General features: G+C 35.7%; 1 long non-coding RNA gene across 1 annotated transcript; it reads right to left on the bottom strand.

Annotated features, from left to right (window-relative positions):
* Positions 1-2924: 2924 nt before the first annotated feature.
* On the bottom strand, positions 2925-16287 carry LOC125267097. The gene is made up of 3 exons (XR_007184613.1): positions 16144-16287; positions 8042-8071; positions 2925-7667 (listed from the first exon to the last, which is right to left on the bottom strand). It is a non-coding gene; the product is annotated as an uncharacterized LOC125267097 (long non-coding RNA).
* Positions 16288-27949: the final 11662 nt, after the last annotated feature.

Raw genomic sequence — 27949 nt, 5'->3', positions numbered from 1 at the left:
TGCTTTCAGCAAACCTGACCACTTTATCTGGATCGGTAAAGTAGAACTCTTTGCTGTTGTACAAGACCCTCAGTTTAGCAGGGTATTGCAATCCGTATTTGACTCCGGGTTTATCCTTCAGCAACCCCCTCGCGCGTTTGAAAAGTGCGCGTTGCTTTACCACAGCAGGCGGATAGTCCGGAAAGATGTTGATTCTTTGGCCCCTGAAGACAATCTGCTACATCCTGGCTGCCTTTTGCATTATTTCTTCCATCTCGTGGACATAATGCAAGCGCAGAATGAAGGCACGAGGTGGTTCATCACTTCCAAGACGGGCGCGTAGAGCTCTGTGGGCTCGGTCCACGTGCGGAGGTTTCTCTAACGACAAGGCCTCTGTGAGGAGTTGGGCAACGAAATCTCTAGGCTTCACTCCGGATTCAGTGCCCTCTTTAATGTTCAGTATGCGGATATTTTGTCTTCTGCTGCGGCTTTCGAGATCTATGCATTTTTCAGTAAGTTGCTCCACGGTACGCTTTAGGTTTCCCAAATCTTGTTCTATCTTGACCACTGTGTCAGAAGAAGTGGAAGCGTAATTTTCCAGGCTTGTTAATTTCGCAGCATGGTCATCCATCGTAACCTTAATCTCCGAAATTGCTGCGCTGGCCTCATTTTTAAATGCTGACAGTTCTCCTCTGATAGCGACAGCGAGCTGTTCGATCTTTGAGTCTATGATTTCCCCAATGTCTGATTTGATTGAAATAAGTTCCACGCGAAGGGAAGAGATCGCATTGAGGATGGCTGAACTACCCGCCTCTGGAGCATCTTCCTCAGGTGTTTCTTCCACACTAGAGCCGGAGGCTATCACGGCCTGGTCTGGGGTTTTCAGAGATTTGGCCGGCATGTTTAGAAAACTGGACAAGTTAAATCCTGAAGTCGGCTAGTAGTTTCTAGAATGTGAGACTATAATTTTATCAGAACTCACAATAACTGAAAAGATGTTCTGGCGAAGTTATATTAGATTTTTTACAGAGCCGTCGTGAAGTGCGTGCTACTCTCTCATATCGAAACCGGAAGAAGCAGATCTTTTATTATGCCACAGCCGCTTCTTTCAGTCATGTGCACATAGGGTAAAGCAGCACTGTTTATCACATTAGATACATTTGTGTGTTGAAAGTTGGTATAGTGCTACTCTGTGCGTTCGCTTAGCGGCTACTATGAGACACTTGTTGCACACTGCAGTAAGCTAGATCAATATTAGTCATGGTAAAACATGGTACTCGTGATAAATCAAGAAAACGAGATTCAAATAAAAAAAGACTTAGGGCCAGATTAACAGCTTGTGCCAGCGCAAACCCTCTTTTGCCATTAAAAAACTACTATCGGATTTACTAAAGACACGCAGTATATTAGCAATGAAAACGCGTGGACTGAGTTGTGTTTGTGGCTGACCTTATTGCATATGCATTTTTAGGAGTTTCCCTTTCAGATGCAAAATTTATGGAAGGAGAGTATTTAAATGAATCACACAATGCGATTAACTAATGGTTGCGCTTGTCAATTTAGTGGTATTTACACCATTATTTAAAGCCTTAAAAAAGCATGTCTGAACCCATTTTGTGACATGGATGCAATTGTTGCTGCTAGGAGGAGACACCTCAAAGAACAGAGAGCGCGTGGTAGAAGGATTATTAATTTCTTTGAAATGCCAGAGTAAGACTTTATCTGAACATATCGTTTGCCTATATCTATATCTATAGGCCAACATAGTTTGGCAAACTATATTATACAGTATATGTGTATGTGTTTGTCAGATTACATGTTAAGTTGCGCCTGTGTCGACCCGCACCTGATGTGAACATCAGCATCAGGATTCAGCTCTGTTTATTTGCGACACCCAACTCTAATTTGCACTGCTCTTGGTAGATTGCGTTAGTCATTATGTAAATTATCTGACCGTGTCTGTGTTCTTTAATTTGCATTGTCAGCAGATCACATGCAAAACTTGCCAACTTGTTTTGACCAACTTTTTCCACTTGTTGTCATTTCACTAAACCATTATGATACCTCAGCAGCCATGAAATCAATTTTGTGAGGTACCTTTGTGCTCAAACGCTGCATTCAAAGCCATTGCCTGATAGGGCAGCTTGAGATATCCTCAATGACCAGAGATCTAACAATAATGTAAAGTATAAAAAAAGTTATATAAAAAAACCCCACAAAACATTGTATAATAAAATAGCAGACCAAAAAACAACCATTAGTTTTTTAAGCAATCTGGTCCACAAACAGGTTTCACTTATTTTGGGTGTGGCAAAAATCACATGATGCTCAAAGCTTCAGAACCACAGTGAAAAGCATCAGGACTAATGTAGATTTATTTTGGATTCACTAGATCTTGTGCTGTACTCTTGCAATGTATATGGTAAAACCCAGTATACACTAAATGAATAGAAAGACAAAACTTTAAAGCTCCATTTTAAACAACAAGGAATAGGCATGGTGTAAATAACTCTGCATACAGGCCTTCACTTCCCAACATATAATGGTACCCACACAGTAGCAAATGCATGGACATGTATGAATGTGGTGAAAAAAAAAAAATCAGTAGCACTAGGTAGGTAACAAGACATTGCATTTTAAAGTTTTAGCCATAAAAGAAAATATAAAGATTTGTCTATAGTTCATTCCCATTTAGCCAGCTGTTGAAAACTGACACCATTTTATGATTATAGTATACATGCTAGACGTGGGAAGGTAAAATGATTTTAGTTCATCATCTACCACTCTAGCAAAATCATGTGCAACACTTTTGTTACTTAACAGACATACAGGAATACACTCATGCTGGTGTTTCCTTCCTTATACAACCAATTGATATACACTGTGAACATGATCTGGAGGAATGAATTAGCAAAAGTTATGATTTGCATTGAATGACACAATGATAATTTGCAATCAGTTTATTATTTTAAATGTTCACAAAAATAACAGAATCTTAAAACAGGTTAAAACAGACATTCTTTTCACGGCCCCCTTTCTGATCTGACTGGGTCCTCTTCAGTGAACTTTCTGTCTGTCTGCCAGGTACAGTATATAAATAGAGCTTGAATATATCTACATCTGTTATAATGGTGAAGTAACAAATAATGATATTCATTTGAAACACTTTCTTTGGAAGTGTAAGTGAGTAGATTCACCATTATTCATCTCTGTGTGTGGAAAAAATTACAATGTTGTAGCAGCAAAACAATTCACAAAACAACATGGTCAAAAATGTTTTGAATATGCCTGGAAAATGTACACTAGGCCAGAAGTATCCATATACTTTTACATCCATATAACATCCTCTTCTAAATAATTGGTCTATTTCAGTTATAAATATACAAGTAATAATAAAAAGTAATGAAAAAATGCAAATCTAAATACTACAGCATAACATTCCAGAGAATTTTGGGCTTTCAACATTGAGGCAACTGTTCGGGCTTTTCTCTTTCAGCTTGAAGGGTTCACATACTGTCCATTCACAATATCTTCTTCTGGCTATCATAACAATAATTGCTTTTACTTAAACAATGGAAGAGACACACAGACTCAAAGAATTGTGTATTTCTACCCAGATTACCAACAAACTCATCATCTGCAGGGAGAAACTACTAAAATAAAAGATGTAAAGATGTCATTGAGGATAAGATATTTCACTTGGCCTTCATAACATCTGTTTTGAGTTTCTATTTTGTCTTTCAATTATTTAAGAATTTATTCATGTTCAATTATTAATTTTTTTAATCAAATTATTAATCTATTCAGATACTAACTGTTGTTAGAGTACTGTCATTTTTGATACAATATCCAATGTCAATAAAAAAGGACCTAATTGACATGACTTCTGGTCAGTTTTTTAAATGTAAAACAAAAATAGAGACTATAAGGTCTTACAAGACCAGACAGATAGAGGGGTAAAACATAATATCAATAAATAATAATAAAAAAAAATAAAAAAAACAATTTTGACAAAATAAATGAAGGCAATAAGCCCAGTGAAGCTGTAATATACAGTGAATTTAGAATAGCTGAGGGGTTTGGGAGTTTTAACAAAGACCCTTAGCTGTTCTAAATTCACTGTAAACCATGGCTTCTTGGGGCTTATTGCTTAGAACAATATATTGCTTATAACACAATTAAGGTCTTTTATAACACAGTTCAAAGCATGGTTCTTTATGGAAAAAAGAGTTGAAAAAATAGTTCTATTTGGCACCAAAAAGGGTTCTGCTATTGTTACAAGCCAAGGGACCCTAATCAGGTTATGTTTAGAATAATTTTTCTTAAGAGTAAACATACTAATGACCATATAGACTAATAGTGGAGGCATGTGTGTATTCCTATGGGCAGAGGCTAGTCATCACAAAGGCTATGCACCTAAATCCTAATGAGCCTACAGCGTTTTCCATTATGGGAGACACTTCCGGTTTGGGGAAGTTCCACTCAAAAAGACTGAAACAAATCATTTCAAATCATAAGGACTGAAGCTGTGTTTACTGGAACGTTTCTAAAGCAGGTAAACACAATATTGTCTGTCAAAATGATGGAAATCACTGAAATATTATCGCTCAATGTTCCAGTTTATGAACATTTTTGATTAAGGTAACGTTTCACAATACAGACACAGTATACAGTATATTTTTTACTACATATTTTAAAATTTATTTTTAATGTTTAATGGTTGAAGGGTGAATAATGTCATCTCATTGTACCCAGTTTTTGTACATGCTGATTATTGCATTCACAGAGCAAACCTTTTGCTGATTGTTTACAGTTTAACGTAAGTTACTCCCATAATTTGAGTAAAGAGTCATGGGTTGCAGGAAAATGGTGGATACATTCTTGAGCACAAACCCTGCTGCATAAAAGCTTTTTGTCTAGCAATGATTAACTATGTTGGCTTCAAACACCTTTTTGCCACATTTAACCCTTGTGTGTCAATTAAAAAAAAGTTACACATAGGTCCAAAGAGGAAAAAATGTCCAAAATTTGTCATAAAAATTTAAAGAAGAACCTTGGCAGATCATTGTTGAAGTGAAGTAAAAAAAAAAAAAAAAAAAAGAAAAAAAAAAGAAAAAAGATTTTGTTTGGGCGCAGTACCAAATTAGATGCCAGCTAAACTCTGCTAGTACACACAAGGGTTGGATTTGCAGTACAGTAGAGTTTTTCTCTCTCAATTATTACATGCACACACACACACACACAATTTTTTAAACCACACTCTCACATCCATACCAACACATCCACACATTTATAGCTGCATAATTTATCCAAAGGGCTCTATAATATGCAGAAACAGAAAATAGGAATAAAGCAAGTATTTGCTTTAAATGACACCATTTGGTAAAAAATAGTAAACATTTTAATTTTGAAGCCTTACAGAATGAAAGCCTATTATCAAAGATTGCAACACTTTATAATTAAATGGCCTTGGAATTAAAAATTGCAGTTTTAATGTGTTTCAATGGGGACATTTTTGTCCTTAAGGTCCTGGGTGTAACTATTTTGTGTACCTAGTGTATGTACCAAGGAAATGGGGGTGAAATATTAAAATTTCAATAAAAATACACACCTGAGCCAAAATGTATGCAATTGGCATTAACACAGGCAAAATCATAAAAAATAAATAAATTTAAAAATTAAAAAGACAAAAATGTCCATAAAGATGCACTAACGTTAAACATCTCTTTGTGATTGTTTTTTTTTTTTTTTTTTGTATCAGCCATGGAGTAAAGGGAACTTAAGGCAAAGCACAACTATATTATTTAACCAAAAATTTGGAACAGTGTTATTACTGTTATTACATGTTATCACATTGATTTCTTATACTCACACATAAACACACTTTTCTCATTTGTTTCTGTTGTACTTTTATACAAATCAATAACTACAATTTTTGTAGCCCAAAGCAAAGCAATGGCTCATTGCAAACTTTTCAAAAATAAAACAGTAAAATATATCCCATAGACTTGCAATCAATGAGGGGCCCAAGCCAGATCTAATGAATCTCATAGATACTTTGGGGTCTCATTTGATTTGGGCCAGTAATCATTTAGCAATCACCAAGCACACTCTAGCAACAGCATAGCAAGATGCTAACAACCACTGAAAACACCTTAGCAACTGGATAGTAACACTATGGCAAGCACCCAGAACAATCTAGCATTGTGGCAGTGAGGTTCGCATGGACATGCACAACTGACATTTTCTTACCGAAATTCTAGTTGTATGTTACTTTTTCCATTTTTTTAGCTTTTACAAAATGTATTTCCATGAGATTTACTGGCTTAAATTATTGCTAAAACATTTAATAAATAAAACACATTAAAAAATGTTCCACATATACTTAAAGGCATTAATAACAAATGGTCACTGTGTGTTAAACTAACTGTGTAATAATGATAGAAATGTTTGTATTCAATACAAAGTATGTTTCTATAAAAAAAAAAAAAAAAAGGAGAAAAAAGGAGTTTTTTTTGGGTTAAAAACTTGAAAAACTTTCCGCAGTCATATAATATATATATTAAGTAAAGTTAGAAAATGCTCAACATTGACTGAAAGTTAGTAGTCAAAAAATATGATTTTTTAAATAATGTTTTTTTCCCATCATGCAATCAATACTAATTGGCTTTGAGTAATTAATTAATTTTGTCATTCCATGCACAGGTTGGATGTTATTGAAGAAATGAAATCTGCTATGCTTCAAGCTCTTTACCGCAATCAAAGCCATTTCCTTAATGTTTCAAAACTTCCTTGGCATCCTATTTGCACGTTCCTGCAAATGTTGCCAAAATGTCAACCATGATGACTGCCCTGTTGTGCCCTGCAGCTCAGTCTTGTCCGAGCCAAACAGTCTACAGAAACATGCACTATATATATATATACTTGCTCTCTTGGCCATATCTCTTGTAGGACACGTTATATATATGCCTGTGATGCAAGTGGCTCAAAAAAAATTTGGAGGGTGGGGTCAATCCTTGTTCAATTATGGGGATTAATCCTATAGAAAAATAAAAAAAAACCACATGTTCCATACAAGGTCCTGTATTATGATACTTGGGTAAAGTGACCCCAATCGATTGACTCCAGACATGTGATAAACATCTGAACCGGACACCCTATCTAGTTTCCGCTGTCAAAGCTACATTTATTTCCGACCATGCCAACTGCTAACTATAAGGAGTTTGAACAAACAGCTGCAAGCTTAACTCAGCACCAACTGATTACCTGGAATAATTTAGTTAACTGCAGTTCTGAGCTTTGTATATTTTTATATTGAATAATTAAAATAAATTATTAATAGCAACAAATTTTATGATTTTATGACAATTTCGACCCAAAAGCACATTCTTTTCACGAGTGTTGTCGCGAGTCATGCTCTCGCTGATATGTCATGCAAGGAGAGCTTGAGCGCGCTGATGTATCTGATCGAGAGCAGAGCCATTTGTGCTCGCGCATCACTTGGATGCGCTCTCGACGTTTGCCATTAAAATATTGCCATAGAAACGGCCTTAAATAAACCAAACCAAAAAGGGTGAAAATAGTGTCTGAAAGCTCCGATTGATTTTCTGTTGGTTAAAATCAATGGAGAATATCTCGTATTTTTCCGTGGGTGCTCGACCATTTCGGGTGCTCCACGGGATCGGCGCCTGATTAGAATTACAAACACTGAATTAATACCAACATATGAAATTATATTAAGGACATGTCTAATATATTATACTGTTGTCTAATATTAGTCTGTTAAAGCAAAAGTGTCCAAAAGGAATTATGCGATAACGGACACAGCAATGCATCATGTATTAGGCTATAGCTAAGATCACTATGTTTTTATCGTGATCCATTAAAACGTACAATATACATATTTCAATTCAGACCTAGATACTACTACTACTCCACTAGGTCTGAAATATAGTGTTCGCTGCAAACATGATCTTAAATTTATTAATTATTAATTTACTGTTAATAAATGTGTAAAGTTGCATAAAATGGAAATACTCAATAAAGTAGGCTAATACGTTACCTCAGATGGTTGAATGGTTGAATTCCACAACTGTAAAATAAAGCATATATAAGACAACATTACTGTAAGACCCATACAATTTACTGGTGACTTAATTTAAAAAAAAAAAAAAACTATTCTAATGCGCTTGTGATTTGGCAGTGAAATTCGCCGATTTTGGGTGCGTAAGATGTGAAGGATTATATGGTCCAGTTAGTACTTTCATCCCATAATGGCGGACGCGCTACCGGAGCGCCATCTTGTGGCTGCTACCCAAAAAGTATCAAAGTGTCGCCTCTTGGGTTCTATACACTCCCTGAAAATTATCCCATGATTTACTCACCCTCAAGCCATCCTAGGTGTATGACTTTCTTCTTTCAGACGAACACAATCCGATATATAAAATATCCTTCAAGGATTATAATGGTTGTGAATGGTAACCCACATTCTGAAGACAGAAAAAATGCATCCATCCATAAAAAAATTGACATGCGTAATATGTGCAAAGAATAGGCTACACTAACAATAAGCAACACTTAATAGAATGTTCCACTGAAACACTGGCGCCCAGCAGCAGCTCTGCGTTTCCGCCATTTTGGGGTGAAAGCGAGTCGGCAGTCCATTAATATCAGCTGCTAAAAAAAACGTACTTTAAAGCTGAAATCCAACCTGAATGATGACAACGCAGAATAAAATACTATCACTAGTGATCATCAAATCCTTTTTAAAGTTTATTTTACACACTTTGTGTTTAAGTCTTCCACTTTTTTCACAAAACCTTTGCTCTAGAAACCCAGTCAGTTTGGGTTAAAACTCTTTAAAAGGCTTATAAACACTGAATTATTACCAACATATGAAATTAAATTAAGGACATGCATCAAAAAAATTGGGAATGTTGGACAATAAATATATGAATATAACAGCTTGATTTTGCAGTGTTTTCTAATGTCCATTGAAGCAAAAGTGTCCAAAAGTGGGAATTATGCAATAACGGACACAGCAATGCATCATGTATTATAAGATCATTATGTTTGTAGCGTGATCCATTAAAACGTACAATATAGCCTGTTTCAATTCAGACCTAGATATTATTACTATTATGCTACTCCACTAGGTCTAAAATATATTGTTTGCTGCAAACATGATGATCTTAAATTTATTAATTATTAATTTACTATTAATACATGTGTAAAGTTGCATAAAATGGAAATAATAAAGTAGGCTAACGTTACCTCAGATGGTTGAATAGTTGGATTCCACAACTGGTAAAATAAAACATATAAGACAATACAACATTCACTGTAGGAGCTATACAATTTACTGGTGACTTAATTTAAAAAAGCTGTTCTATTGCGCTTCTGATTTGGCAGTGAAATTCGCCGATTTTGGGTGCGTAAGATGTGAAGGACTCTAGCCTGACTTCATCATACTCATATTCTAGGCAGAATGTGAGTCTGATACTGCTCCATTGCACTTGAATTATGGGGCGTGTCTTAACCGAACCAGTAAAAAAAAAAAAACTCTGCACTCAATTGGATAGACCTACAACCAATCAGAGCAACACAGTAAGTGACGTATGTTGAACTTGTACTTAAACTTTTGCCGAATCACGTTGGAAGGACGGCAAACACATCTTTCCCATCGACAAATGCCTTGATTGCGGTTCTTTGTTCGTCTTTTAAAATTAATGCGCTGTCGATTTCTTTTATTACAGACGTGATAGCGGAATCTAAACATCTTACTTCTCCAGCTGCAGTCATCGTTGGTGAAAACCGCAGATAGCCTGTCCATCATCGATTAAAGCCCGCCCTGGCAATTTGATTGGCTCGGCCTTCTGGGAGCCGAGCATAATTACTCCACAATGGATCGAGTCCAGACCGAACTTCCCGTCCAAAAAATGTTGTGGGCGGGGTTCGGGCTGGCACCCAGGCTAGAAGGACTCTGGTCCAGTTAGTATTTTCACCCCATAATGGCGGCCGTGCAACAGGAGCGCCATCTAGTGGCTGTTTCCCAAAAAGTATCAAAGTGTCGCCTCTTGGGTTCTAAGCTCTTGCGATCGTCTGCCGAAAGCTCGTATATTTGAATTTACAAAGTTTTATATATTTTTCTTACAAAAACACATCCCTTCGCATCAAAAGGCCTTTATTAACCACCTTAAGAGCCGTATGGATTACTTTTTTTATGGATGGATACATTTTTTTCTGTCTTCAGAATGTGGGTTAGGCTACCATTCACAACCATTATAAACCTTGGATATTTTATCTCGGATTGTGTTCGTCTGAAGGAAGATTGTCATATAAACCTATGGCTTGAGGGTGAGTAAATCATGGTCATTTTCATTTTTCGGTGAACTATCCCTTTAATTCAATTCAATTAACATTTATTTGTATAGCGCTTTTCACAATACATATAATTTCAAAGCAGCTTTTTCAGAGAATGCATGTCAACACCACAATTTAAAGAATGCAGTTAGCAAATAATGTAATAATTTAGGCAATTAATTTTACAATCACTGTTAGCAGTTTAACTGAACGTAGAAGCAATGAGCTCCTGGAAAAATGAATTACATTAACAATAATTTAAAGCTGCAGTAGGTAACTTTTGTAAAAATGTATTTTTTACATATTTGTTAAACCTGTCATTATGTCCTGACAGTAGAATATGAGACAGATAATATGTGAAAAAATCAAGCTCCTCTGGCTCCTCCCAGTGGTCCTATTGCTATTTGCAGAAATACACCGCTCCCGGTAAGAAAAAACCAATCAGAGCCAGGAGGAGTGTCTTAGCAGTGTCAATCAAGCTCGCGTGCGCGCTGATCACACTCCTCTCATGCACAGCGCCAGCGCATACAAGCGTTCAAATTCAAGATTACCGGTGTGCTGCAGCTTTGCTTATGGCGGAAAAACAATCCAAACTGCCAATTCCTCGAGTGGCACCTGCTCACAAAATAAAGACGGGTAAACGGAAAAAGACAGATGACGATGATAAAAAAGCCAAAAAGAAAGAATTAGATAGAGCCCGAAATAAAACGAGGGTAAATATCGGAGCGGCTTTTCCGAGGTGGAGGGAGCTACGTGTCCTGAAAGGATTACAAACCGATGCAGAGTCAGACACATTTCTGCTTGACAAGTAAGTATCCCTGCTTGATTTGTTTCATTTTTTAAGAACTACACAACTAAGATAATTTCAAAACAGGCCTGCCCGTCCCCTGCCTGATGCTTCATCTTCTCCCCGCCCGTTGACTCAAAACTCTACGTTAGCCGCATAACATACAGATAAAATGTCACGCACTGTGCAAAGCAACTATTGAAACCTACTAATTCACTGGCTTGTCATGTTGCTGAAATAATGTACTAGCAAACCTTATTTAGCATTACATATCGATAGAATAATTACTTGCATACTGTAACGTTAGTTACCATTATATTATCATACTAGCTATTTATTACTTATAGAAATAGTGCAACGTCATATAGTTACATTACATGTATTGCAAAATACGTAATGTTTTGAGGACCAAGTTTGTAGTCAAAGTATGGGCAGGCCATAGTCAGTGTAAATCATATTGTTGATGTTTCGTCTGTACCAGTGAATGTGCCATAACTGTTTATCCCTTACTAGCCTGCGCGTTCACGGCAGGCTCCGTTGTGATGGGGGAGGAGCTGTGGAGGGAGGGCTGTAGCGCAGCATAGAGCAAGGGGGAGTGACCTGTGAGTTGTGCTTGTTCAAATTTTCAGGCTAAGTCAACATTTTCTAAAAACTCCCTACAGCAGCTTTAACCTCGGTGGACTTGAACTTGAAAAATGGTGTTTCTGCGTTTGAAACAACATTCCTTCTCATGTTCATTCATGTTTTTTTTGATGCTATAAATTAACTAGTGGGAAGAGATGATCGGTTCATGAGCCGCTTGAGCTGAGGTGCTACAGCAATCTGTCACGACACATTAAAGAGCCACAAAACGGTTTTTATTGTTTGAATTTCTTAAAAAAATTATCTGTCTTGTCTGTCGGTGTGTTGTCAGTGTCCTCTTTGCTCCTCGATGTATTTTTCACTCTGTGTGGTGTGACAGCGCCATGGCTTGTCGGACAAAGCAACAGAGTAAGAGGGGCGGGTCTTTATGAATGGTCAAAAGGGAACCCTTTTGCAAATTCAATTTATTGATAACCAACCTAAAGGTACCATATAGTTTAATTTAATGGTAGTTTTTTTTTTTTTTTTTAAGTATTGAATTAATCAGATTAATTTGTTGCAGAATTGCATAGGAGTAAACCTCTCTAGTGGAGGAGCTCAAAGATTAGGCTACTTTCTTGAGTGGTCTGATGCAGTGTAAATGAGATTAACTTATAATGACTCATGGATCAATTGATATTTTATATAACAAGGGTGTATGAATTCCTAACAAATGTAACTCTATATTTTAGACTGTTATTCTATATTTTTTTCTAAATATTCTATATTTTTATTGTAATCATATTTATCACTTTAACTTGAAAATTAAATGTAGACTCCAAGGGGAAACTAAAAACAGTCATCTTGTTGACTTATACTGTGATAGACCACATTTTAGAATAATAATGAAGACAAAATAAATAGAAGCATGGATATTAGGCAGTGTATTGAGAATCACAAAACTACACTCTTTAAAGTAATGGGTCTGTCATGGATGCTTTTCCTTCACTCTTGTCCAATTAATTATTTAATTAATCCTTAAATTCTTAAAATTAATTTTATATTTGTAATAAGTGTACATTTCAAGCATTTAAGTATAAATCTTTAGATCAAAGAGTCTTTATTAGTATTATTAGAGATTATTAGTAACATATATTATGTCAAGTGTCTCAGAACTTTTGGCTGAACTTATAAAAAGTAATCAAATATAACCTTTCTTTATTTAGACATCTTAGCGTGGTACATCGTGTGGTCCTCTAACTGAGGAAGGGAACATTATTGGATGGCAAATGTTACTCGCTAGCAGCCATTTGTAATGGGAAGACTTTTCATCTGCTAAGGGGTGCAATGGGAGCTCAAATAGCAATATTCTCGATCCAAATATCAGGAGGTTGTTTGGCTCAATGGAAACATTACTAGACTAAACTGCAATACTTTAAATACTTTAATAATTCCTATACAATGTATACAACCAGTCTAAGAACTGGTACATGACATATTAATGAAAGTCCACCCCAGTAAGTACAGTTAGATAAATGCTTAATATTTAATTAGTACAGTCAAAAAAATATTATTATTTAAAAAAAAAATTTTTCCTCATGAATGCAATATAAATTGGCTTTGAGTAATTAATTACATTTTTCATTCAATGCAAAAGTTGGATCTTGACATGTAGCCAAGTACAGTTTAGGCTACATTTAAAAATCAACCGCTCTTCTGAATGTTGTCAATGTCTATGATGGTAACAACCCTGCCTGAAACTAAATTTAAAAAAATATGTAGTAAATTTTTTTCTTTGCGGCAAAAAGTGGGTAAAGAAATATACAAGACATTTTCAATGTATGGTAGTGACAAGATGTTTGTAAGGGACAGTAGTGTGAATGACCTGTATAGATGTGTATGTACTGTAGAACATTCAGGCCTGAATTTCAATGCCCTCAGAGTGTGTTCACAGTCCGCTGTAATGAACTCTGTGTATGAAAGTACTGTCAGTAATGTGGCAAAACTTATTGGAGAAGAATGCAGTCAGGCAGCTTGGCTTCATAGACTCTTAACATTTAAAAGGCATTAAGATGAGAGGTTGACAACTTCACACCTGCTGTGTTTTTACTGTTTTGGAATAGCTCTCATTGTGTAAATAGTTCAGCAGCTCATCAAGGCTTCTCTACAGAAATAATTGATAGCTACAAACCAACAACTATCAAGCTTCTCATCACTCACAGCCTTAAATACATTCAGGAGATATAGTGTTTAGCCCAGACATTAACAGCTAAAGCAGAACATGATTTACAAATAGCATATATTGTGTTTCAAGTAATTATATATATATATATATATATATATATATATATATATATATATATATATATATATGTTTTACAAATTTAATAAAAAAAAAGTACATTAAATGTTTTAATATTTTATATATTAAAACTCATAGAACCGCCCTCCAGGGTTCCCACACCTTGTTTAACTTCAAATTCAAGGACCATTCAAGGACTATCCAGGTCCAATATACCCTCAAATTCAGGGACTTAATTGTGGGGACACATTTCAATCGAGATCAAGGTTACATCTTGTTACCTTGTAAGATACAAATATGTTACAGTTTTCATGTGTCAAACACAACTTTGCAAAAAACTGCATTTTTTTTCTCGTATATGACATTGTGGTGGTGTTTATGTGCATTCAGTTTGTAAATACGATCTTTCCGACGTGACTTGAACGCACCATAATTTTTTCTTGCCTCATGGGTTTACATCTGTGAAACAATAAGGTACCATCGTAGTAGTTTCCTGCATGCCGGAATGTCATGGTAATGTACAAAGTACCTCACACGGGAAGCACTTAATGTAAGGCATAAATAACGTAAATAACGTAAATCAAGCAAGCTAGCAGGCCACGAAGTGTTGGCGAAATAACACATTAGCGGACCGGAGGGAATAATAAGCAATTTTTTCCAGAAAACTTCTTGCACAAAATAAATTCAAGCACTTTCAAGGACCTGTATCTATGTTTGTTAATTTTCAAAAACTTCCCAGGGCCTTGACATTTTTTTCAGGATTCACAAACTTTCAAGGATTTCAAGGACCCATGGGAACCCTGGCCCTCACTTAGAGTTGATAAATATAAATAATTTTGCTTTATTATCATTTCTAACTTTTTAAATCAAAGTTAATATTTTATGTTATCATCCACCAACTGAATAATTCAGCTGCATAAGTTTTCAGGAGAAAGAACAATCTTTTCACCACTCAACTAATTTATCAACCCCCTGAAGGTGCTGTTCTGGACTCTCTGAATTATTTAATAGAGATACTAACACAGTATCATCAGAGTACTTTAAAATATATTGATTAGACATACTTGAATGATAGTCATCAGTGTATAAAGTGAAAAGTATTGCAGAACTAACACAACCTTGGGGTACAGCAATGCTTGTTCTTACTGCTGTTGATAGTTACTTTTTTACTTTGACACTTTGCTTTCTATTGGTGAGAAAAGAAATATACCATTTAATCATACAGGGGGTTTACATATAGCTGTATTCGTTTCGACACAAGAATATCAACTTGAATTGTATCAAAGGCAGATGAAAAGTCCAGGAATAAAGTTCATAGTTTTATATTTTTTCTAAATATTCTATATTTTGAATGTCATTTTTATTTTGTAACTTTAACATGAAAATGTTAAAGAAAATTAAAGGTAGACTCCAAGTGGAAACAAAAAATAGTCATCCTGTTGACTTATACAATAGATCACATTTTAGAATAATAGTGAAGACAAAAAAGAAGTTTTAACATGCAGTGTTTTAAAATCACAAAACTAGATTCTTTAAAGTAATGGGTCCATTATGGATGCTTCTCCTTCACTCTTGTACAATTAAGCCTTTAAGTGTCTATTTACACTAAGTGTGAATAAGTGTAATTTTTTAGAAACATTCAGTCGAGTGTATCAGAACCTTTGGCTGGAACTGTAAAAAGGAATGATCAAATATAACTTCTGTTAGTTAGAAAAATTAGCGTGCTCCCTCTTGTGGTCAACAAGTGTAACTGAGGAAGGGAACATTTGGCTGAATACTTGCTAGCAACCATTTCTACTACTGGATAGACAGACAAGGGGAGTAATGGGAGCTCAAATAGCTACATACTCGATCCAATTATCAGGAGGTTGTTTGTCTCATTGGTCACATTACTACACTAAACTGTAATACTTTAAATCCTATAATAATTATAATAATTATTATACAATACAACCAGCCTAAGGACTGGTACATGACATATTATTACAGTATGTTGATTAGTCCAATCTGACCAGCCATGAGAAATGTAACGTTAGAAGCAGCAACCACACGCCTTCTGCAGCTGAACTACAGGTTAATATTCACTAGAATAATTACGTTGAGGAACTTCAATAACCCATGAAATGAAAAGGACAATTTTAACCCATCGTACCTGATTCATATGTAACAACTTCCAAACCGCTAAACTTCTGCGCTAAGCTTAGCTCTCCTTGAGTTAAACACTGCCATTCGTTATTGCGTCCCCCAGTGGAAGAACAGACTTTCTCCAGATGGAGTTGTCCCAAATGTTCAAGTTAACATCATCAATATCGATTTGGATTTGAGTAGTGTAGAGCAAATATACGACACCCTTATAATTACATTTACATGTTTATTTGTTAATAAGTTTCATTAATGTTTTCTTTAGAAAAAGGTTAGAATACTTCTAAGTAGAAAATTGTTAAGTAGAGCATTCGGTGTTTCTGTAAGGAATGTCACCATCTTGTGGTCAGTAGAGGGACTGCATATTAGAGTTTATTGTTTTATATTGGGTTTTTTTTTTTTTTTTTTTTTACAGTCTATGGTGAATGCGCGAATTAATTGTTTTATATTGGATGAAATAACGTGCGATTTGCTTTATTATTATTATTATTATTATTATTATTATTATTATTTAAGTACAATTTATAGGTAGGCTAGTCTTCTGACCAAGCCAAACAAGAACTGAGATGGAGATTTACACAATTTACGCATTTTTTAAAATCATATTTACACTTACAAAAGGGCATAATGAGGTCAAATACCGAACAGTATGGACTTTAAGATGCACAGAAATGCAATCTTTTGTTGTGTTAACATCAGCAACCAAAATAAATGAATTACAGTTTTTTACGATTGCTTAAGCACAATTTTGAAAACAGGGCCCGGTTTGTCAAAACACTACACACAATTAACACAACCCTACACCAAAGTAGCACAACACTTCAGATCATTTGCAAAATGAAACACTTCATTCAAAACTTTACATTAATTTAACAAAACCCAACTTTGACACCGTAAGGAACACACATGGTTCATACATTCTGATTCTGTTTGATTCATTTACACACTGCTGTGCTCAATCTTAAACTCTTGTAACTTTTATACTTTTCTAATTATATAGTCTGGGTTTGATTTTTTCAGAGATATTGTTAGAGTAAAGCACATGAATATATACAGTATATATATATATATATATATATATATATATATATATATATATATATAAACACAAGATCAGTACTGCACATTGATGAAAATATTTATTTCTCACCACATTGTAAAACCATTCAATACATCAAAGCGAGGGAAGAATCTTCTTGAAAGGTGAATCCATCCTTGCACAGATCCTGCATCAGTTCGGTCAGGCCTTCTCCATGGCTGGAATGAGGCACATCCTGACACAGGGCTGGAGATTGTAAACCTTCCATGCCAAAAAAAAACAACAAACAAACAAACAAACAAAAAACTCCTCAATGGGTTTAAGGAAGGGACCGTATGGTGGGATGTATTGGAGTGAAAATTGTGGATGCTAATGAAACCAGTTTTTTGACCAGGGCAGATAGGTGGAAATATACATTGTCCCATATGACAATGTATCTCATCTGCTCTGCATCCATTTGGTCTTCTGCTGTGACGATTTTGTGCAGTCTGTCTAAAATGTGAATATGTGGGCCGTGTTGTAAGAGCCTAAGTTGGCATGCAGGTGGAGGACCACATTCTGTGTGATTGCAACATACATTGGGATGTTACCACCGCGTTGGCCCGGGACATTCAAAATGATTCAAAATTATGTTTCTCCCTCTCCCTCTTACTGCAACATTGCCTTTCATTTTGTTGAAGACTCATAAACTCACATTTTGCCTTTTTATAGTACTATAGCACCTGATTGTTGAGTTTACAGTTAAGCACCCAAGTGTCTTCACACCTGACGGCTGTGTTTGAGCAATTGGTTTATAGGTGTGGTATTTTGGAAAGCAGTGTCTTGAAATGGCAAAGAAGTGACATTATGTTAGATTTCTGTGTCTAATGTAGAGAAGTGTGTTTAGTGTTGTGCAAAACAATGTGTGTAGTGTTTTGCAAAAAGTGTGAGGCTGAGAATGTGCTTATAGTTGTGCAGATCTAGCTTTGTGTTTTGCTCCTTGAGTGTAAGGTTTTGCTAATTGTGGGAAAAGTTTAATTTTAGTGTGTAAGCAATCGTAAAAAACTGTAATTAATATAATAGCCTTGGCAGCAATCTATTACTTTTAAGAAACTGATCAATATTTCCCAGCATGCTATTAGCCAATCAAAACTTCATTGTGTTTATTTGTTAAAACATCACTTAATTTGTGCAATGGCAGTTTTAACAATGGCTTTGTTGGAGAAGCCCTAAAAGACAGTAGCAGAAAAACACCTCAGTGATCACTAATACAGTTTTTTCTGAATGCTTAAACCCTATCCGTGATTCTTATAGTACAATTTCTAAAACTATTAATTCTTATAGCAAAACCACTCACTGAGTTTGCAAAACTAAAAGCACAAACACTGCTTTGCACTCAGTTTGCAATTTTGTAACACACACTTTGCAAAACTGTAGGTACAATCCACTGCACAGCACTCTTTTTGTGGAACTGCAAGCACAACTCACTGCTTTACACTCAATTTCCAAATGATCAACACACTCCTAGCAAAACTATACACATGTATGGCTATTATTTACACTATTTTGCCAACTGTCTGGCACACTGTCACATGTGAAAACTGTTTTAGATTATTAGTTCACTTTGCAATCAGCCTAAGCACTATAAAAAAGCCACAGGTAAGCTGTCCGTGTGGAGTATAGTTTTGTAGCACTGCCATACTCTAATGAGAAACACAACAATATACATGTAAAAATACTGAAATTGTTACTTTACAGAATTGCTAGACATCCAGATGCTGGGGTCAGAGGAAGAATGTTCACTGCAGAACTGCAGAGACCCATATAGTCAATATGGTGATTGCAAATAATTCCATAAGGCTACGAGAAATTCAGCAGCGCATAATTGAGGATGACAACACCTTCCATAACATACACAATGTGAGCATTTCTGTATTATGTTGTGTACTTGCCTGCAACAGAATCCGAATGAAACAAATATACAGAGTCCCTTTTGAAAGAAACAGTGAACGTGTAAAACAACTGCGATATGACTATGTGCAGGTAATAGTATCAGTGGTACTGAATCTGGACATGCATACTGTAGTACTGTGCATGGGCCTACTGTGCTGCATTTGTTTTGTCTTGACCAGAGAGTGATGGAGCTAGAGGCAGATGCCATGGGTCATGAGCAGCTTTTTGTGGATGAGGCAGGTTTTAACCTCACTAAAACAAGGAGACGTGGCAGGAACATTATTGGACACCGTGCCATAATCAATGTCCCAGGGCAACGTGGTGGTAACATAACTATGTGTGCAGCTAAGTCAAAATGGTGTTGTTCACCATCATGCAACCCTAGGCCCATATAACACTGTACACATTATTACATTCCTGGACACCTTACATGACATGTTCACTAATGCTCAGAGACCAGAGCAGACCAGATATGTCATCATATGGGACAATGTTAGTTTCCATAGGGCTGCTTTGATCTGCAACTGGTTTACAGATCACCCACTCTTCACTGTACTCAACCTTCCCCTATACTCTCAATTCTTGAAGATATTTTCCCCAGTGCCTTGGACTAGGACATTGCATGTGATGTAGATGAAATTTTGTGGCCGGACCCAGAGAGACGACACAATGTAGACAGATTTTTTTTTTTTTTTTTTGACTTGGGAAAAAAAAACACTTTGTTTTGTTTGTTTTGATGTGTGTAAATAAACACCAGTACTTGAAGTTTGCATCCCTGTATGTTTACAGAACTATGACACAAGTATGACCTCAAACTGACATAGCCTACCTTGTGCACAGAGAAAGCAAAAGCCAGATGTTTTTTTTATTCATACCATCAGTGTGTAGTTGGCGCATTGTGTGCTTATTAATGTGATGGCTTGTGTTAACTGTTTGATACGAAAATACCATTTTTACGAAGGTTTGAAGAGTTAAGCAAGGTTTATAAGCTTTTGCAAGAGAACTACAATGTTTTGCTGATTTGGTGAAGGGTTTTCTTATTTGTGTGTAGAGTTTTGCAAAAATAGCCAATAGTTACAAAAAATGTGCTTAAGCCATCAGAAAAAAACTGTAAAACATTATGAGATGCTCATGAATAATGAAGGGAAAGGTCAGAGTTTATAAAAGATAGTAGTTGGTCAGGCCCAAAGAATCTTTTATTACACACCACAAATCTGCCTATAAAGTACATGTTTTTGTGAATTAAGAATCAACTGAACCCCTTCTATTACCCAGCCAACATGTCCATGTGGGCCCCACGTGGGTTTTATATGGGCTATATGGGCATCATCTGGGCATGGGTTCAGAGTGGGCACATTGATGGGCTGAATGTGGGCCCCATTTTCAATACATTTTGGGGCCCAGTTAGGTTGCCCACATTGTTAATTTGAGGGTCCCACATGGGCCACATTTGGGCGGCTTTATTTAGAATTGTAAAAATTTTGTTTTTTATAGTTGTTTTTGTACAATTATGGGTAACAGCTTAACCCTAACAACTGGTTACATTTATTCAATTTTTAGTATTTCATGTTTTATAGCCTATATATATATATATATATATATATATATATATGTGTGTTAGCCCATAGGGGCACATGATGGGTCCATTGTGGGCTCTAAGTGGGGCTCATTTGTGTGTTCATTATAGGGGCCCACATGGGTCACATATGGGTTCTAATAAATGGGGCCACATACAGAACCTTTATGGGTCCCAAAAGGGTGATAACACTGGACCCACAAATGGCCCCTCTATAGGGTTTTGTGGGACCACAGTGGGTGAGAACTGGGCCCCATTTATATTTCTTTTTTATTCCTGTAGGTGACTTTAATGTGCTTTAATGTGCTCATTTGCAAAAGAAAGTTATGTTTTAGTAAACCTGTACCTGACTTAATATAATTTAAATTACATGAGAAAATATTTGTACTGTGAAGAAAATGACTTTCAACTCAGAATTTGTAAACCACCTTTTTATTGATCATAAGAAGAAAAATAAAAGTACAATAAAACAGGATAAGAGCATTGAAAATTCTTCAGTCCATCGTTGGGGCAGACCCATCACCTTCATATCTTAAGAACAATAATGAGGGAAAAAACAGAAAAGGCAATTATTTTAAAATACTATCAAATCATTAACAGGAGCACGGAACCCTTTTGCTCATTTTATATTACGAAAATTACTCAATAACTTCACTGTAACACACTGTACTGTCACCAAATTCAGTTCATACATCACTGCTCTCCTGCTGGTTATAGGTACTACAACACTTAGTTTGGCAAGTAGCACAAGGCCTTCTTTACACAAATGATGTTGGTACACAGCTTACATACTAACATCAGCTTTTGCATGATAATTGCTTACTGGATTTGGTGGCATTACAATTTATTTAATATTTTTACTAATAACAGTGAAGTTATTATTATATTATTTTATTTAATAATTAATAATCATAAACGTTATGCATTTTTTTTTTTTTTTTTTTATCAAACTAAGTGTTGGGTTTTGCACTTTTCAGACAGTCCCTTCAGGCGTGTATCTGCGCCGCCTGCTCATAGAGACCAATTTATTATACAGTATTTCACAATTGCTAAAACACATTTCTTGAAACCATCACTCATTTTCTCAAAACATTAAACACAAATCCAATCTTCAAACTAATTTCACAAAACTTCTGACTCTTATGGCAAAATCAAACAAAGCTTTCAGATCATACACACATTACAGTTTTTGCCTGTTGCTTGAACACATTTTGCAAAATTTCGCTCATTGTGCCAAAACTCTACACTCAAGTAAACATGACACAACACTGGGAAATATACCATTCACATCTGTGTCAAATTGAAACTCTACTATCAAAACCTAAACCCTGCTATCAAAACCTAACAATCCTTTGTCAAAATGTCACTCTGATGACAAAATGATACACACTTGCATCATATGAATACACTTTCAGATCAGCAGCAACACACTAGTCTACTTTATATAAAACACTGCAGTCTTTAATTTTCACTGTTTTTATTCAGTTCATCAGTTAGCATTCTGTGAAGCTCAATGCAACACTTTTTTTCTTTTTTTTTCCCACAAAGGTTTTCACAACAACCAATAATGAAAGTACTGAAAGTTTACAAATGACATCAACTCAATACTGCACATCACAGTACTATACTTTACAGTACAGTAAATGCAGTAACACAAAAATAATACAAAAATAAAACAAAATACACTACTGTAAAAACAGAAAAACAGGCCAATTGTGCATGGGTGGGATTATAGATCCTGCCGTCTGTTTGGGTCTGGCCACATGAGCCACCACCGTTGCTCTAATATCATCTGAAATATTGTTCCGTGCATAGCCTCTTTGACCATGTCCTACTCCTCTCTCTTTGTCTTCCTCTTCCTCTTCCTCTGCCTCCACCTCTTGCTCTCCATGCTTGCAAAGTTCTCAAAATGGCTTAACTGAGGCCTTTTTGTAGCTGGCTGATTGGTGATCAGTTTTGTAAGTAAATGTTTTGAGGTGTGTGTCAACGTCTTTTCAATTAAACAATGTGTGTTATATTTTGAATAGATGTGTTTTCCCAATGGTACCCTGAGATTTCATTTTTGAACAAAGTGTCTTATGTATGAAGTAGTGTGTAGTATGCAGGACCAAGTGTGTTGCATTAAGGAGTAAGTGTGTTGCAGAATTGCAACAAGAGTGCAAATCTGCGCTTTTGTTTAAGGTATGGGTACATGTGTTTGAGGTATGGTAACAAAAGCTTCAAGTTGTGTTACTTTAGTCTAAGCATGGGTCTATAGTGTTCAAGCAACAGGCAAAAACTGTAAGCAAAATATAAACACATACAGATCATTCATTAGACACTACATTAAAAAATGGAAAACACAACATCCAGAACATGAGGTTACAGAAGAAAAAGTATATTGTAACACAGTAAACACATTTTGCCATTACATAAAATGTACAGAAATCACAAGTAATGTGAATTTAAAGTATACTGTAAATACAGTATTATATTCAATATTATATAGTATTGAATGTCTGTATATACAGTACTTACATAATGCAAACATACAGCAGTCTAAATGCAAATGACTAAAAGGTCAAAGAAAACTCTAAATAAAAAGCATGATACAGTACACACACACACACACACACACACAAAAAAAACAAAGTTCAGAATCAGTGAGAGATTCATTCTGCTTCAGCATCACGTCTTCATGTTGGGTCCAGCCTAAATCAAGTCAAGTCACCTTTATTTCAATTGCAATTTATACTACACAGATACTAGTCTAGTCTAGTCTAGTATAGTATAGTATAGTCAAAGCAGCTTTACAGTGATAACAGGTACATGATGATCAGTAATGCAAAGAGGTTTCATTTTGGCTGTACAACTCTAAAAGAAAATAGTGTCATTGTTCAGCTGAAGTCAGTTCAGTGTTGATTCACTTACATTGTAAAGACCATCAATTATTATGTAAATTACTGTAATTATTTTCCTCTATAAAGCAGTTCTGCAGAAAACAGTGATGTCATCATCTAGGCTAGCTCAGTTCAGTTCTCATCCTATAATGTCAGTACTGTCAGATCAATAATATTGTTGAATATTATTGAATATTGTTGAATATTGTTGAGGACATTTTCCACATCACAAGCAATGTCGTCTCTTGCCAGGCAAAGGGAAAAACCTGTGCCGGATCCAGCCTTGACAGCCTTGTCTCCACACTCCTTGCTCTTTCTCCTCATCATCCTCTTACACATACTCTTCCTCCTCTCCTTTTCAGATTGTTTCCATCTATTGTTGGTATCATCATTCAGCACCTGTGTCACCTGTGCACTCTGAACTGACCTATATTTTACAGTTGATTTGATCACATCATTAGAAATAAGTGTGAATAATTTTGAGTCATTGTGTTTAAAGGATGACAACTGTGTTGTAGTTGTGTTTAACTTTTGCCACATGTATTTACCATTTTGCAACACAGTGCAAAATGTGTTTTAGTGAGTAAGAATGTGTTTAGAGTTTTGCAAAAAGAGTGGATGAGATTTGCAAACAGTGTCTTAACTACCTGAACTTGTTTAAGGTTTTGCCTACAAAGTGACTGATTCAACAAATGGGTTTAGGCCACTGAGCAGTGGGTTCAGAGAATGGGATTTAGTGTTTTAGCAATTGTGAAATACTGTAAAACACATTTGAGGAAAATTGGGTTGTTGTAGCTTGTTGTCTAGGTTACTATGATTGGAAGTAGCTGCATTTGTGTTTTAACAACGTTTAGCCCACGAGTTATTACACACAAATCTAAAACACAATCTTTGCGAGGGAACACAATCTTTGCGAGGGAACGCAAAAGATTTGGAAAAAAAAAAAATTCCTCCCATCCCCAATTTTTTTCCACCACCACGTAAAATTTCCTTCCTTCCCATTTTTTTTTTCTACCACCATGTCCCTTTAGGGGCTCCGTACGTCACTGCCTATGAAGAATGCCAGAGTATGGACGCACATAAACTAATAAAGATCATGAAAATTAAAGAGAAAATGAGAGTGGATGCAAATGAACTAATACAGCTGTATTTGCTCAAAATCTGGCTTTCTTAGACCAGATCGTCTAGGATGAATCCAGCTAATTATACGTTTTAATTAAACACGTGCCTTCCTTATATCTAAAGTGCTTTATGCCAATGGCTCTGCTCGCAATAAGCGCTGTTAGAATTGAATAGAGAAAATAAGCATGTCTCTGCCACCTGTAAGGATGCGTTAAATCCGACAAAGTGGTTTAATAAAGGGCCGTTTGATCTTGTGAAATATGAAATTTTAGTACGCCTACATTTTACAGTTCCAGTACTTTTACATGGGAAAATATAAATATGGCCTACTGCCCTAACGAAATATAAAGGTTCATCATTTTTACTGTACCAATGTTTTTTTCATGAACCATTAAACGTGGCATTATGACAGTGCACACTGAGCCCATTTCCCAGCGCGATTCTTGGATGCCACAAATGGACATAAGTCCTTGAAAAATGACGCACTTCCCTAACGAAAGCCACATTTTGAGCACTTTTTACTGTATCAGCCTTATTTATTTATTTATTTTTAACTTGGCAAAAAGAACAATGCACACAACTATTCATATCCCGGCCGTCACAGAGAATGCTTTAAAGCAGACAGACTTAAGGCCGTGATATAAACTGCCCTACGAAAGCCACATTTCAGCAAATAGATCGTTATTAATTTATGCACATCCATATAGGCTACTCGCATTTTCTACATATTTTTGATGGATCTTTAATAATTAATGCGTGTCCATACTATTTTCTTCTTTAATAATGATCTTTTTGCTCAAAATTATAAAGAAGAAGATAGTATGGATGCGCATGAATTATTAAAGATCTATTTGCTCAAAATTATGCAGAAAATGCTAGAATGGATATGCATACATTAATAAAAATATATTTGCTCAAAATTGAAAATGCGAGTATAGCCTATGAATGAATTAATAATGATCTATTTGCTCAAAATTATGAAGAAAATGCGACTATGGATGTGCATAAATTAATAACGATCTATTTGCTCAAAATTATGCAGAAAATGCGAGTATGCATGAATAGGCTAAATAAAGATCTATTTGCTCAAAATTATAAAGAAGAAGATGGTATGGACGCGCATGAATTATTAACGATCTATTTGCTCAAAAATATGCAGAAAATGCGAGTATGGATATGCATAAACTAATAAAGATCTATTTGCTCAAAATTATAAAGAAAATGCGAGTATGGATGAATTAATAAAGATCTATTTGCTCAAAATTATAAAGAAAATGCGAGTATGAATTAATAAAGATCTATTTGCTCAAATTATGCAGAAAATGCGAGTATGGATGTGCATAAATTAATAATGATCTATTTGCTGAAATGTGGCTTTCGTAGGGCAGTTTATATCGCGGTCTTATGTCTGTCTGCTTTAAAGCATTCTCTGTGACGGCCAGGATATGAATAGTTGTGTGCATTGTTCTTTTTGCCAAGTTAAAAAAATAAATAAATAAGGCTGATACAGTAAAAAGTGCTCAAAATGTGGCTTTCGTTAGGGAAGTGCATCATTTTTCAAGGACTTATGTCCATTTGTGGCATCCAAGAATCGCGCTGGGAAATGGGCTCAGTGTGCAGTGTCATAATGCCACGTTTAATGGTTCATGAAAAAAAACATTGGTACAGTAAAAATGATGAAACTTTGTATTTCGTTAGGGCAGTAGGCCATATTTATATTTTCCCATGTAAAAGTACTGGAACTGTAAAATGTAGGCGTACTAAAATTTCATATTTCACAAGATGAAACGGCCCTTTATTAAACCACTTTGTCGGATTTAACGCATCCTACAGGTGGCAGAGACATGCTTATTTTCTCCATTCAGTTCTAACAGCGCTTATTGCGAGCAGAGCCATTGACATAAAGCACTTTAGATATAAGGAAGGCACGTGTTTAATTAAAACGAATAATTAGCTGGATTCATCCTAGACGATCTGGTCTAAGAAAGCCAGATTTTGAGCAAATACAGCTGTATTAGTTCATGTGCATCCACTCTCATTTTCTCTTTAATTTTCATGATCTTTATTAGTTTATGTGCATCCATATTCTGGCATTCTTCATAGGCAGTGACGCACAAATGAAGTAGGTTGTAGTATACACAAACCGGAAATTGTAACGCGTGCGCACGAAAGTATCTCGTGCGCACGCAATACATTTCTCGTGCGCACGCGAAAGTTTCTCGTGAGCACACGAAAGTATCTCGTGCGCATGCGAAAGTATCTTGTGAGCACGCGAAACTCCGTCATTTTTTTAGTTTTGCAAAGGTCCCTTTAGGGGCTCCGTATTTTGGGAGCAGTCTATTATTCTATGTTGGTGAAAACAATCAGTTCTAATATGCAGTCCCTCCACTGACCACAAGATGGTGACATTCCTTACACAGAAACACCGAAATATTCTACTTAGAAATATTCTATCCTTTTTCTAAAGAAAACATTAATGAAACTTATTATTAACAGAGAGCTAAGCTTAGCGCAGAAGTTTAGCGGTCTGGAAGTTGTTACAAATGAATCAGGTACGATGTGTTAAAATTAAACTTTTTATCCCTTCATGGGTTATTGAAGCTCCTCAACGCAATTATTCTAGTGAATATTAACCTGTAGTTCAGCTGCAAACGGCATGTGGTTGCTGCTTCTAACGTTACATTTCTCATGGCTGGTCAGATTAGACTAATCAACATACTGTAATAATATGTCATGTGCCAGTCCTTAGGCTGGTTGTATTGTATAATAATTATTATAGGATTTAAAGTATTACAGTTTAGTGTAGTAATGTGACCAATGAGACAAACAACCTCCTGCAATAACTGGATCGAGTATGTGGCTATTTGAGCTCCCATTACTCCCCTTGGCAGAAGACAACTTTGTCTGTCTTGCCAGTAGCTAGCGAGTAATTCATTGTTCTCTTCCTCAGTTACACTTGTTGACCACAAGAGGGAGCACACTAATTTTTCTAACTAACAGAAGTTATATTTGATCATTTCTTTTTACAGTTCCAGCCAAAGGTTCTGATGCACTCGACTGAAAGTTTCTAAAACATTACACTCCGTTAAAGGCTTAACTGTACAAGAGTGAAGGAGAAGCATCCATAATGGACCCATTACTTTAAATAATCTAGTTTTGTGATTTTAAAACACTGCATATTAAAACTACTTCTTTTTTGTCTTCACTATTATTCTAAAATGTGGTCTATAGTATCAGTCAACAGGATGACTATGTTTTGTTTCCACTT

This window comes from Megalobrama amblycephala, linkage group LG4, assembly GCF_018812025.1.
Source record: "Megalobrama amblycephala isolate DHTTF-2021 linkage group LG4, ASM1881202v1, whole genome shotgun sequence".
Taxonomy (NCBI): Eukaryota; Metazoa; Chordata; class Actinopteri; order Cypriniformes; family Xenocyprididae; genus Megalobrama; species Megalobrama amblycephala.
The sequence above is the reverse complement of the archived record's forward strand: the minus strand, read 5'-3'. Positions and strand labels throughout refer to the sequence as shown.